This window comes from Ambystoma mexicanum, chromosome 6p, assembly GCF_040938575.1.
Source record: "Ambystoma mexicanum isolate Mex_15411 chromosome 6p, UKY_AmexF1_1, whole genome shotgun sequence".
NCBI classification, from domain to species: Eukaryota; Metazoa; Chordata; class Amphibia; order Caudata; family Ambystomatidae; genus Ambystoma; species Ambystoma mexicanum.
In genome coordinates this window covers 1,384,628,631-1,384,643,914 of record NC_090935.1, presented here as the reverse complement: position 1 = coordinate 1,384,643,914, position 15,284 = coordinate 1,384,628,631, and positions in this window count along the sequence as shown.

The window sequence follows — 15,284 nt, the reverse complement described above, 5'->3', positions numbered from 1 at the left end:
CGGCATCTTGATGAGGGTCAAAATTCGTTAGGTAAGTTCTTTGATAAACCGTACGGTCCTCCTTAGGTTTGGTCAGGTGAGTGGTGACTCGACTCTTAATTTAACCCTGACAATTTGAATTTGGCACATTGTATCTGAAGACACAATTATTGACCAGGTAACACCAGGTTTTTGAAAAAAATGCCTGGGAAATTGTCTAGCTGCTTTAGGGCATTATTCCGCAGCGATTGACAATCTTTGGAATTTAGCCGCCCGGCACCACAGGAGGGGTCGCCGGCGTTTACTATGTATTGTAAACATGGCATTGGAAGTGTAGTATTTAATGATATTTGGCACAGACAAACCAGACATGCCTCCGAACTTCAGTGGCCAATCAATGGTAGTTTTGAGATCCCTCGTATAGAATACTTAGAGTCGGACTTGTTAAAGAAAAAGGCCACACCTGCAGCATTTGATGTTCTACAGAATTGGAAAAAAGAAGCGTTGCAGCAGCTTAAGACTAGGGAAAAACATGTGCGCCGTCATAAAACGAACGCTGAAAAGGCGTTGTCATATGATCAGGACAAACAGTCTGAGTCAGTTAAGAATATGGATAGGGCTTTCTCACTCGGTATTCAGAAAATCTATCCTTCTAAATACCTTCATGTTTCTGACAAGTTTCTCGACAAATTGTTAAATGAGCGCAGGCCTGGTGCCTCTGCACCACCTCCGTATGATCTTCTTCCTGTTGCTTTGCCTCTTCCTGCTGTTATTCCTGCTCTCCCTGCTCAACCTGCTGCTCCTATTATTCCGGCTGTTGTTCCTCTGCCTGCTCTACTACCTCTTCCTATCGCACCAGTAATAACATCTCCATTGAATCTGCCTGCACCTCCAGTCCCGAGTGGTTCTGTACCGACTATAGTTGATCGGGGTGCGGGGTCGAAGGTTGTTACTCGTAATACTGTCCCTCCAGATAAAAAGCAGGATTTCTTTGCATTGTATGGAGAGAGATGATTGAGCTAATGTTTTTGCCACACTGTCTAATATGGATAATTTTCCTGAGAAAAATGTTTTTATTGAAGGTTTAGGGATTCATTTATGCGTAATGTGGGGTAAATTAAATAATGTGGATCTCCCACAAAGGCTGAGGGATCTGAATACTTTAGCTCTATCAAGAGATACTGTGGAGAAAGTACATGAGCATGTCGAGAGGTTGTTTGAGTATAGGAGAGATTTAGAGAAGTTACGGAATGAGGATGACGAAGAGAAGAGTATGTATGTACAGAAACGATTTCTTCCGTGTCGTAAATGGGCATCTGAGGAAGCACACATTTGTACAAGAGATGCGATTAGATGGATTTTGGATTTATCGATAGCTCCGGTTGAGGTATGTGACACATATAGTCAATATACGTTAGAAATGCAGAGGAAGGTGATTCAGGTAATGGTAGAGTACCTGCAGGATGAATGTGTGAGGAAGAAGGTTAGTTGTCCCACAGAGTTACTGGGTATTTATAAGAGAGCTTTTTTCACTTGACACTTCTTCGACTGCTTTAGCGCTCGACTTAGCTCTGTTGCTTAGTAAGCGTTCGGAGTTGCCTATATCTCAGTTGCCTATGAGAGAGGTACCTCTAACATTTGTCCCAAAAGTTGAGATTGCCGTTAATGCTGCAGCAGGTATAGCTGCTGTGGACAATCCTGCACATTATGTATCACAGTTTGTTCACCTCCCGTTTTCATGACAGGAAGTGAACACTATTAGGCAATCTATCCCGACATTAGGAAAAATCTGACAGGATTCTATAAAGAGATAGAGTCCGTCTTGCAGTCCTCAGTGTTCACCCTAGGCGATATTGACTTGTTATTCCCTGTACTCTTGCCCGTAGATTTTTGGAAGCAGGTTAGAACAATAGATGATGCACCTGGGTTGGGAGATACGTGGGCTAATATAACTAGGCTTGACGGGGAAAGGCCAGCTGGTGAGAGACCGCCTCAGGTGATACTTGCTTTGCCTGACAGAATCATTGCGAAATTAAAAACTATAATTCCTGAAAAAAGAATTATTTGGGACAAGCTTATGGCCTGTGTCCAAGGAAAATCTGAGGGTGCCACCGAGTTCTTTAATCGGTTCGAACAAGTATTCTCGGACTTCAGTGGGCAGGATTTAGACACAGAATCTGGGAAAAGGTTATTTGTGGACAAATTTGTGCGTGGACTGCTGCCTGACATCCAGTCACAGATTATGTCTTCCGAGAGCTCTTGGCAGGCGAAATCCCAATCAGAGGTACTGCACATGGCTCAGTACTACGAGAACGTGTCATTAACGAAAAAGATAGAGTAGAAAAGAGAAAAGGAGACTTAAAAACTAAAGTATTGTTACAACAAATTGTTAGAGGCCCCATAAGGGGTAATTCGCAGATTAGAGGTCAGTATGTTCCACATGGGAATGTGCCCTTGGGTCCTGTGAACATTAACCAGTGTGCCTATTGTCGCCAGGAGGGTCATTGGCGTGCACAATGCCCCGCCCTTCGACAGAGGTCGAATAACACATTTGGGAGTATGGGTAGACGACCCAGAGGTCACCCCGGGCTGGGGGGCCCTGGTAGAGGTCAGTTTTCGCAGGATCCTCAGCAACCTTTTTCACAGGACAATCAGACTTCAAGTGTGGATACTAGAAACATATTCGATCACCCTTCTGCTTCTTACCTCTCTGAGGAGCTTCCTTCTGATGATATTCTGTTTCGTTAGGATTGCCTGTATTCCCGTTAGTCAGAAAGGTCCCTACATTGAAATGGTAGTGGGAAATAGGAAACATCAGTTCTTGATAGACACTGGAGCACAGAAGTGCTCCATTAATCATTCTCGGGTTCCAAACATTCCACTGTCAGGGCAAACCAATGTCTCCGTAGGGTTTTCTGGCACACCAGTCATTTGTCCGGTTTCTTCGCCGGTACCTATTTCTTTGGGTCCCTTTACGGACCATTGTCCCTTTCTTTTGACTTCGAATTGTGGAGAGAATTTGTTGGGGTTTAATCTGTTGAAGGAATTAAATGCAGTAATTCATTGTTCATCTGATGGAGTGCGTTTGACGATTTCACCACAGCAGTTTTCTGTTTCACAATTTTTGACTAGACCTTTGCCACCAGAATTCAGTAATGTCCCGGAGTGTTCGTGGGCGGCTGATGACAATGATGTCGCTGTTCTACAGATTGAGCTTGTTAGAATAGTCTTGAAACAAGGTATTAAGCAGCCACGTATTCCGCAGTATAAGATCTCGGTTGAAGGTGAGCAAGCTTTGAAGAGCATAGTTTCTGATTTTGTGCATCGTGGGGTGATTGAGGAGATTACAGGAAGTTTGTGCAATCGTCCGATCCTACCCATGTACAAAAAAAGCGATAATTCTATTCCGTTTCGTTTTATAATTGATTTGCGTGCCATCAATAGAGTTGTCGCTCCACAATTTCCAATTGTGCCTGATGTGATGACGATATTAACTATGATTCCAGCTACGGCTACTTACTTTAGTGTTGTGGACCTGAAGAATGCTTTATTCAGTATTCCTATACACAAGGACAGTAGATATTTGTTCGCGTTCACCTTAGGGGGACGCTCGTTCACATTTACTTGTGCACCTCAAGGTTACACCGAGAGTCCTAGCATTTACAATAGGGCCTTGAAAGAACAGCTTGATACTCTTGAATTACCCCCTACTTGTACGCTGCTTCAGTACGTTGACGACATGCTTTTAGCAGCAGATTCTGAGAGCTCTTGTAAAGAGGGCACTGTATTGTTGCTCATCCATCTAGCTAAGCATGGTCACAAAGCTTCGCTTAAAAAGTTTCAATATTGTTGCCAGGAGGTTGCCTATTTAGGCTACCTCCTGTCAAAGGAGGGAAGAAGATTGACACCTGAAAGAATAAAACACATTTCTGGCATGTCTGTCCCAAATACACAGAAGGAAGTCAGAGCCTTAATAGGTATGGCTTCCTACTGTAGGTTATGGATCCCAAACTTTGCACTAGTGATAAAACCAAAGTTGGCTTTGACAAAGAAGGGCATTTCTTCGCCATTGCCATGGAAATCGGAACATCAACAATCATTTGAGCTTCTCAAGACTGCATTATGCTCTGCCCCGGTTTTTGGTTCACCAAATTACAACAAGGCCTTTGTGTTGTTTGTGCATGAATGTGATGGATGTGCTTTGGCTGTATTAACGCGGGAACATGGAGGGAAGAATAGGCTGTGCGGTTACTACTCTTCCGCCCTTGATCCTGTCGCATGTGCTTTGCCAAGATGTTTGCGAGCTGTCGCTGCTGCTGCCGCGTCTGTAAAACAGAGTGAGGGAATGGTCCTAGGCCATTATTTAACCCTGATGGTGCCTCACTCTGTAGATGTTCTATTGAACAAAACCAAAGCGCAACACCTCACTTCCGCACGATTGACGAGATATGAACTAATTTTGTTTGCTCCCCACATACAAATTAGGAGGTGTTGTGTTCTTAATCCGGCTGAACTCCTACCTTTCCCGCAAAATACTGTTTGCAGTGATGATGAGTCACATGACTGCCTGTATGCTACTGAACAAGAAACGAAGGGCAGAATTGATCTTAAGGACACTCCTTTGGATAATGCGCAAGGGGAGCTATTTTGTGATGGCTCCTGTTTCAAACTTCCGGATGGTACATCCACAGCTGCTTATGCAGTCACTACATTGTGCACGGTTGTAGAGACCAAGCGAATTACACATAACTCCGCGCAGGCCGCAGAGATTATAGCATTAACCCGAGCTTGTGAGCTTTCCGAAGGGCTAACAGTGAATATATATACTGACAGTCAGTATGCTTTTGGGGTGGCTCACAACTTTGGGAGACTTTGGTCAGAAAGAGGGTTTCTAACTTCACATGGGACCAAGATTCAGCATGGCCCATGATAGTACAATTGCTCTCGGCGCTCGCACTCCCTAGTCAGTTAGCGATCATGAAATGCGCAGCGCATCGCAAGATCACAGACGATGTAGGAAAAGGGAATGCTTTCGCTGATCAGATAGCCAGACAAACTGCCACAGAAATGTATGCTCTAAGAGAAACTAGGTATGTCTATGTAATGGACGAGGATATTGAGTCTGTGCGGGATATCCAAGCTGATGCCACAATGGAAGAATCTAAGAAATGGGCTGAAGGCTTGGGGAAATTAGATGATGACGGGTGTTGGGTGGACACAGTTGAAGGGAAATGGTTACTTCCTAATGCCTACATATGATGGTTACTATGGCACACGGTCCCACACATGTGTGTGCTCAACAGATTACGAAAATGTTAGAGAAAGTCTGGGTAAATGATAAGATTTCAAAAATTGCTCAGCATTATGTCCAAAATTGCATGATTTGTCTACAGCACAATGTGGGGAAGGGGACGGTAACTCCAAGGGATAGCTTTGGGCCTCCTTCTGTCCCGTTTGAAGTGATTCATTTTGATTTTATTGAGATGGAGCGGTGCAATAGTTTAAAATATGTCCTAGTGGTCATTTGTGCCTTCAGTAAATGGGTTGAGGCTTTCCTGTCAAAGATGCTACAGCCATGACCACTGCGAAAATTATGATAAAGAAGTACTTCCCACGGTTTGGGTTGCCAAGAGTCATCTGGTCGAACAATGGTCCACATTTTGTTGCTGCTGTAATTTTACAGATATGTATGGCACTACATATTGATAAGTGATTTAATTCAGCTAGACATCCTCAAAGTGCCGGGTTGGTAGAGAGACATAACGGTATCCTAAAAAACAAACTCGCTAAGACATGTGCCGGTACCAAACTAAAATGGCCGGACGCCTTGCCGATTGTGTTATTAGCCATGCGCACTACCCCTCAAACTAAGACTGGGCTCTCTCCATTTGAGGTGGTGATGGGAAGGCCTGCCAATATTTGGGGCCTTCCGAAACCTAAAGCACTGAGAAATGTTGAGAATGTATTGCTTTCAGACAACTGTAACCAGTTGACTAAAAATCTGTATTTCATTTATCATCAGGGACGATCAGCTTTACCTGTACGTTATGAGGGCCTAGGACACAACATCCGGACTGGAAGCTGGGTCCTGGTGAGAGCAAACGAGCAGTCTTCTTGCCTCGCGCCTCGCTGGCGGGGACCATTCCAGGTCTTGTTGGTCACCCAAACGGCAGTGCGGGTGGCTGGAAAGAAGAACTGGATACATGCGACGCATGTTAAAAAAAACTTCCTCACCCGATGCCGCACGTTACAGAAGAAACAGAACCCCTTGCTAACGCTGCAATCGATGATCCTGAAGCAGCAAATAGCACTGTGAGTGAGTCGGAGAATCTCTCTGAGCCCGTGGGGCTTGGGGAACCGTCCATTTTGTCTCCACACTCTTTGGAAAAGTCATTTCCGGAAACCATTGCTCCGAATTCTGCAACTTCCATTGCCTCTGATACGTTGCTTCCCTCAGGAAGTGACGTTACCTTATTTCCGGATCAAACAGTACCGGGAACCACCAGATATAATCTTCGGCGGAGAAAATAGACCTACAGCATGGTTCGACTGTGCGTTCAAAAGAAGGAAAGGATCATCAAGGGCTTGCTTTTGCCCAAATTTTGAGAAAGAGGGCTCTGTCGGCTAGGGTTGGGGAAGGACTAAGAAGCCGCGCGACCGGGGGGTCGCCAGCAATGAACATTGGGGTTTCCATCAGAAGACTACGATGCCTGCCACCGCTACTGCCCGTATTGGACTTGTAAATAAGGGGGTGACCAACTTGGACAATGAACAATGTGCCTGGGCCCCGAAAACGTATTGCTGTGTTTTGATGATAATAATTGGGGTTTTTATAGTAACTGCTTTAGGAATCTGGTACGTTGAGGAGATTTATCCTCTAGAACCTCTTTTGCCAACTGAAATTGTACCTACCGTTTTTACTCCTTTTGTACACCTGCATACTCTTGTCACCTAGGGACTCTCAGCATAGACAAAAGTATCACAATAATACTATGATGCTGATTATGAATTCGACATATGCCATTTTTAACAAAACAAATTGTTGGGTCTGTTCACATTTACTGCAACATGGGGATAAGGGGCTAGGTTGGTATATGCATCCTTTACCTTTGACAACTGCTTGTTACGCCTCTCTTAGAGCGCTGTTCTTTGGCCGATGGAATGATAGCATCTCGGGGAATTTTGATGGAACCAATTTGAATGATTTTGAGAAACGTGTTCTGACTCCCCTGGGATGCTCGCTTTTGGCAAATAGGAGCAAACTCAACGTTGCTTCAATTAGGCCTTCTGATAGACTATCCCGTCCTTTCCAATCTTTAGTTTCCTTTAAAATGGCTCCGATAGGCAATAAGGATGCTGTGCCTCCTTCTTACTCTGTTAACCATAGCCCCGATTCAGTTTCTTTATGCCGACAGAGGAATGGTACCCGGTCAATGGGAGATTTTAAAGGCTGTGCCAACGTTGCAAATTTGACTGGGGAAGACAGACCTTTGTATGTGGGCAAACCTGTCTATTTTGTTTGCGGTAATGTTGCATTTCCAGGGTTGCCCAGGGATTGGCAGGGAACCTGTTATTTAGGGATCCTGTTACCTGGGGTATTCATAGCAAGCACTTTGGAAGTTTCAAATGCTCGTCCACGGCGGGACGAGAATGGTGATACCCCCGAACAAGGGATGGGAGATATAGCAAAATCAGTTGTGCCATTTTGGGGGCAGATAGCAAATTCCAAAGACATCAGGAGACTAGCGAGAGTAGCGAGAGTAGCGAGAGTACTGGAGAGAACCATCAACCGGACCACAGATATACTCTATAACATGACATTAGAGCAGAAAGCAATAAGATTAGTAGCACTCCAGAACCGGATGGCATTAGATGTCATTTCTGGCTGAACGTGGTGGAGTATGTAAATTAGTGGGGTCTGCTTTCTGTGTTTTTGTACCAGACTCCTCCGCAACCATTTTCAAAGCAATTCAGAATCTACACGTCCTTAGTTCAGAAGTGCATGTTCCCGAGGGGAACTGGAATCTTGGTGTTTGGTTTTGGGATTTCTTGGGGTTGGAAGGTACTTTCGGTTTTGTTGATCATTTTGGGAGTTCTGCTATTCCTTTGTTGTTGTATCCAATGTCTGCCTAGAATATGTTCGATGCTAGGGGGATGTTGTGCTCAGGCGATAGGTACGATAGGACACAAAGTATATGCCCTGGATAAAACTTCCAAGGAGTATGTGTTAAAAGAGATCTAAGTGAATGACCTGATGGCCATAGATATCTCTGACGGCGATTCAGGGTGTATGGACGATGACGTATGGAGTTACTTGCAAGGAAATCAGAAGTAGTCTTAGCACTTGGCATAGGCCAAAAGGAGGGTTTGTCAAACTGGATATTACATTATGCCTCCTATTGTAAACGATTGTATGTATATTGGCCTACGCCAAGTTGCATAAAACTGTATGCGAATAACTCTCTACGGCAAGGTCTTGACCTTAGAAATTGATGTAAGCTGCCATCTTGAATCAAGCCGCCATTTTAGGTTCTCTTGCTGTGTAAAAGTCACCCTGTACATCAAAATAGTGGACAATGCCATTCCGAATAGAATCTAGGTCGTTTTGACCTCTGTACAGCTAATGTATAACTTGCTTATAGGCCACTTGTTAGGGTCGTGAACTGAGACCTTGTCCTTCTGTTGACCTGCATGTAAATGGATTACCTGTATCAACGGAACTGATCTATGCACATACTGATGAATAAATTAGAATTGACCTGGCAGAGACCCTAGACCAGTAATACATTCATGGAATGGTTAACCCGCGAAGGGGTTGAACAACAGGCTGGAGAAATGCATAAAAACCTGAATGTCCCAATGTACAGTCTCTCACTGAATACATCGAACCCCGTTGAAGTTTGTTGTGTTGTACTGAGGGCCGATAGCTATCTGACCTGTCATTGACTTTGTCATTGCTTGACCTTAAAATAAAGTACTTTGTATGTTCCTTTGTAACCAGTGTTTGGTGTGTTTCCTTTGGGTTTCCCGGCCTCATATTATTTTTCTCTTTTCACATTCATGACGTTTCTTTTTTATGAAACCCTTTCCTAGGCGCCTTAGGTGAAAAAAGCAAAACATTTTGAATGCCACTGTGAATACCAACATTACAAGAAGGCAAAGCGTTCCCTAAGTAGTTCAGTGTAAAGCGAAGACAAAGCAACTACGGTCCTGGCATTCGAGAAGTCAGCCAGGTATTACAATCGTTCAAAACACTTTTAAAGTCATTTTCAGCTCTGAAATTGTCAGATGTGTATAATGAAGATATCAAAGGTCCAATCTAGCAATCATCCCACCAACCTGTCTGCGCTTCTTTCCAGTTCTTCTAAATAACTATCATTCCACAAATGGCTGCGCAACTTTGAGGGCCACATTTGGACATAACTCTCTTTTATTCCTGGCATGAAAAAGCGGTTTCATGACACACGTCACCACTAATTTAGCTACAACTTCTCAGCTGTCTGTTGTTTCATCACAAGGGACCAGATTCCTTTACCGCATGCGTGCATGGAGCACACAATGAACAATGTGCAGCGAGCTGCATTGGGTGACTGGGCCTGACAGGCGACCTTCAGCATTATCAATACAGTGACTGAGTGACCAACCCTGATGTTCGCACCTGCAATAGAGACCCACATTACTCAAACCATGCAAGTGTGCTATGGGCAATGCAGGTGTCTCAAAGTGGCATGCGTACCATTCTCTTCAAGACTGGAATAGCATTAATGCCAGCAGTCAAATATGGAAGCCTCGTACCATTCCAGTGCCCGGTTTAATTGCTGTATTCAGCCGATTGTTTAAGAACACTCTTGTGTCTAATCCTGTAGATCAGTCGGTGTGTCACATAACTGTATATGACCTGGGTTTGCATGATGGGACTTGAAGCATTTCTCATCCTAACTAAAATAACAAGAGCCAGAAAGTAAATGAAACATTTACCATAGAGAATGTCACCTGAAATGGAAAAAGCCCCATGTAAATATTGTGCATTGTCTTTTTGGGGAGCAAGTACCTTACCTATACATTGTATAAACTCATTTGCGACTACGCAGGTGAGACTTCATCTGCATATCGTCAGGAGAACAGACTACCCGAACATTCTAAGCAACAAGCATACACATCACACGAAACCAAGGGATACAAATCGCCACCTCCGTGACCATGGAGGAGCCAGGGGCAGCAGTTTGTAAGACTTGCCATTTTAAACTTCGGGTCCTAAGGAAGGTTCTTCCTTTTATTCCAACTGCTTCTCAGGCACCTTTGGTTGCTGCCCTCGTCTTGAGTGGAGTTGATTATTGTAACTTACTCTATCTAGGGCAGCCTCTGTACCTGCTCAGGCGGTTGCAACTTCTCCAAAAAGCAGCAGCAAGATCTGTTCTTCATCCACCATTTGGTACACACATGTCCCCTTTACTGAGACAACTCCATTGGCTTCCTGTGGCAGCTCGGATTATGTTTAAATCCATGTGTATCGTTCACCAGGCTTTTCAGGGCATTGGAGCTGAGTATTTGCAAGCAAAATGTGTGCACTATATTCCTACCCCCGCTCTTCTCTCCCATTCCGCTCTTTTGATAGTTGTCCAGCGGTTTAGGCACACCCGCATTGGTGGTCGTGCCTTCTCTGTTGTGGCAGCGCAGGCCTGGAATGGTCTCCCTCTTGACTTACGGACGATTGTTGATCCACTTGCCTACCGACGAAAACTAAAAACTTTACTATTCTACAAAGCTCCTCTTCTATTTGTACTTAACTGTGCTGGTTTTCTTAGCGCCATGATGACATGATGCCCTTCGGTGTGCGTGCGCGCTACACATTACGTTAACATAACATAACATGGTGTAAGGAGATGCTGCTGTTGGTTCTCAATAAGAGTGGCAGAGGCAATTTGTGAACAGGGCGGGCCTTAAGGCAGGGCTGCCTGAGCGACCACTGGGGAGCTATTAACCCCCGCCACGCTAGCTCGGGGGAGTGTTTGAAGGCCTCCCCCAGATGGCGTGTTGGGAGAAGGCACCACAGGTGTGGTATTGAAATTAAATGCGGTCAGCGAGGGAGTGGCACCCTATTGAGATGATTACCTCCCCGCTCTGGTGCAGGAGCAGGGTGGTTTTCATTAGAATAGGGTGCTGATGCTTTCCCATTGGCACCCTATTCCAGTGATTAACTCCTTGCGCTGGTATGGGAGCAGGGATTAAAAAAAAATATTTCCCCTCCCACACCCTCCCTGATCTGCCCAGGGCACTGCCGCAGCTAAGGCCAGCACTTCTTGTGAATGAACTAACAGTATTAGCATGTGCGCAGAAGATGTATGCGCACACGCTAATACTGGAAATGGAGCTGCAGGGGCATTTGGGATTATGGAACTGGGTTTGCGACGCACACGCACAATGAAAGACGGGTGTGTTTTTCGCCAGCATGAAGCAGGCGCAATGTGTTGGTGACATGGGAAATTAAAGGTAAGTGGCCGTGATGAGTGTGTCATGTAGGCTGGGAGTCTTTCTTTAGGAATGCTTTCTGTTAATTTGCTGTTAGGAGTTAGAAATGTTGATTTTTGAAAGGGTGTTTGAAATGGGATTTTCACATTGCAGAAATGCTTTTGAAAGTGAGACCCCCATATTTCGACGTGTATGTACAGGACTTAGTGGTGGGACAGACTTTGAAGTCTGCTGCAGTCATCACGTGACAGGGTTGATGGACAGCTTGCTGTCAGTGTAACATTGTTTAGGAGACTGTCTAGGCACACTTCAGGAGAACGTGCAGCAAGCAGGCCGTAGTTACTGTGAATTTGACAGTAGTGTGCTTTGCAGGAGGCAATCATTTTTGAGGAGTGAATTTTAGTTGTACAATGTCAGATTTTTTACATAATTGGTTGCTGCAGAGCGATGTTGAGGGAAGATAAAGGGGACAACGCCAACAGTGAGTGCCAAGTGTCCCTCTCAATGTGTTTGGGATGCACTCAGAAATAATAGTGAAGTTGTACTGTTTCACTCCTGAGGTAATTGTTGAGATTCTAAGAGAGATAGAACCATCTATACAAAGTAATACGTGCAGGAGGAATGCATACGTTTTTAGGCAATTGAAATCGAGATGGGGTTTAGTATTTACATGTCAGGGGAGAGATTGAAGCGGAGTGGTCAGGAAACCACTCATTCTCACAGTAGTTTCTAAGTAGGTACTTTCAGACGCAAAGGACAGTTAACTGCTGTTAACATTGAAGCTGCACTAGAATAGTACCATTAAAATGTGTAAAATAGTAAGATGCCCCAAATAAAGTATGTTTGCCCCTCCCTAAAGTCTCTGAAGATACCAACTCTAAAACCATTTTAAGGGTTAGCCCCCACCCTGAAATCGTAGTGTAGGTGCACATCTGGCCACATGGCATGCAAGAAATGTTCATACTCCTTCCCTCATTTTTGTCCCAGGGCAGTGGTTCTCCAAGTATATCAAAGCACACATTACACTATCCTCACTATGCAAGCAAAAACACAACACACTTTTGAGCTTTTTTCAATTCCCATCCTATTTACCACATTGCATTCTGGGGCTTGAAGTCCTAAATAAAGCATCTAAAATCCAGAACTCTCACTACTGTATTTAAACCTACCATTGAAGTTGATGTGTCTACCAACTGCAACTCGTTGCCCAGGGAAACCTATTTCCCATCAACCATGCCCACTCCTTGCACAAGCAAAACGTTTTCCCATATGTTTATTGCATATGAAAATGCAGCCAGCTATAAAAAAAATATATAAAAAAACAGCTGCCAGTAATAGTGAGCCCTTCCAACTAATATTAGACATCAAAATGGCATTGTGTGTATAGAAATACATTCTCAACCTGTGTGTGTAATTTCTGCGAGCCATAGCTAAAAACAAAGACAGCCGTAAATTATAAAAATATTGAAGCGGTTCCAGCGGCAGCAGCTCGTCAGCTTAACCTGCTAATTGTTTACCTCATGATGCATACAGTTAGGTGTGCAAGATAGAAATACAACTTTGTATTTATCGGTACGTTAATTCCCATAATATGTACTAATGGCAGGAGGCCATTTGAACAAAAGCACGGTTTTATAATTTAAAAGTACAAAGCTCAAAGCCACCCATGTGTCTCTGCATTGATAACGTGGCATGCGTATTACCGCACGCGCACCCTATTAGCGTTCACGAAAGTGCAGGAGCCTTGCGTCACAGGTTACAGGCACATCTGCGCTTAATGTGTCTGTAATCTGACGGAAGTCCCACCCATTGCGATGGTGCAGAGCAGCTGCCACAGCGTGTCTTTGTTTGCGCTGCGCTAAATACTTTGTTAATCCGGCCCCTGGTGGGAAACCCCCGGCGCACTGCTGCCAACAATCATGATTGTTCTCCAACAGTGTCTGCATATTCATAATGATATAATTTAGTTTCTTTCATACCATATCCGCCACGAGTCTCACCTGTTACTGCATTGAGTGTCGCACAACTGGCAGCCAGGAACAGCACATCTTTAGCCATGACAGATGACCTCCTGTTCGACAACCAAGATTGCCAAACAAAGCTGCATACACTCTTTGTCGTGCTAGCAGGGGGAATAATGCATGTCTTTCATGGGGCAATCTGTGCACTGGCTGCAGAGGTGTTGCTGGAGAAGTCTGGGGGGGCTATAGCATCTGATCTTTTGGTAACAGCCCCAGATAGAAGCTCAGGGACTACAACCAAAAGGCTACCTAGCCCCGCGTGCCAACAGTCCCGACATTAGCATGGCCCCGGATCTATTCCAGAACTAGCAACACCCCTGCCTGGCTCCATGAAAGAAAGTTAGAAAAAAATAATATTGTCCATCAAAGCAGCAGTTCCGTTTTGCATGTAAGGAATGAGAAGGGTTCTATTGAACTGTTTGTTTGACCCCAAGGCCACCTTTGCTTCTCCATGAAAGCAAAGTTCAAATGTGTCTTTGTGCTGTATTTTTATTGGTTTTTCGACAGCTGAGACCCAAGCGAGCTTTGCGATGTGTTTTGACCAAGTTCCAGCACATGTATCTTCCATCCATTTCAGACTCTCATCTGGTTGTTCTTGTAGTGATTCAGCCTTGCACATCACTGTTCGTCATGCCATCTGATTTCAGTGAACATAGTTCCTTTTATTTCAAAATAATGTTCCTTAAAACATAAGGCAACTTGTTGCTTCTTTTTACATATTTTGAGATCAGGAGGTTGTAGTTGCAGTTTTACTGTGTGTCCCTGGAAGGTACTTCGAATTCTACACAATGCAAGATGAAGGAGACACTGAACTTCCACTATGGGGGTTTGTTGTGGCACTCAAATTTTAGGTGTTCCTTATGTGATGTGTGAGGGATCAGTGAACACACATAACAGCTCTCATCTGTGGTTTGCTTGCCGTGGTACTCATGTCCGAGTACCATTTGTTAGATTGCTCTGGGTGACGTGGGTCTTCAATGGCATCTAATCCTATGCCGTGATAAGCATCATACTTATGTTGTTTTATGGCCCTTTTCCTCCTCCCTTTCCCCCCTAGGCCATTATGGGCATATATAGCGTTCTGCAAATAAATTGGGAAAACACCTGTGTTCAACAGGTCCTCATTATCATTATGTTTCTGATACTGTGCATTTGGATGAGTGAGTAATGTAATAGGTTGGGACCGGGTATGTATGAATTCAATACTTGAGGTAGGTTTGAAAGTTGTCGGTACCTGAATGTGTGGTGTTCATTGTTCATTGTCATAAATGTACATTACAGTGTCACTAGTATTCATTAAAGATGAGTCATAGTGGAAAGCGGTAACCGAACAATGTTTATACAACGTGGTTAGATTTGCAGAGATGTTGTGGTCCTATATTAGTTTTACTCCATCCCATATCAGCTTAGTACCTTCTTGTATTAGTTTTCCCACATCTCCCCTCTTTTATATCACCCAGTATAAAAGAGATACTCCAGTAAAACCCAAACACAAAAATATAAGGAAAATACTATTTCTACAAAATATAATCCGCAATCATACGAATAGGCCCCAGTGGCACTAACATTATCCCTACTGCTATCTGACTTTCTCGCTCTGTATTCAGAGGGCTCGTCTCAGCCATGGTCGCTCGTACAGAGTGGAACAACAGTGGGCTAAGTACACCTTCAGCTCTTATACTACTATCATGTACAGACAGAGGGTGAGTGAAAGAGAGAGAGAGAGAGAACCGAAGCAAAAGAAAGACAGTGAGAGGAAGAGAGAGAGAAGAAAGGAAGAAAGAGAGTTCAGTTATATATTATGCATTTCTATTT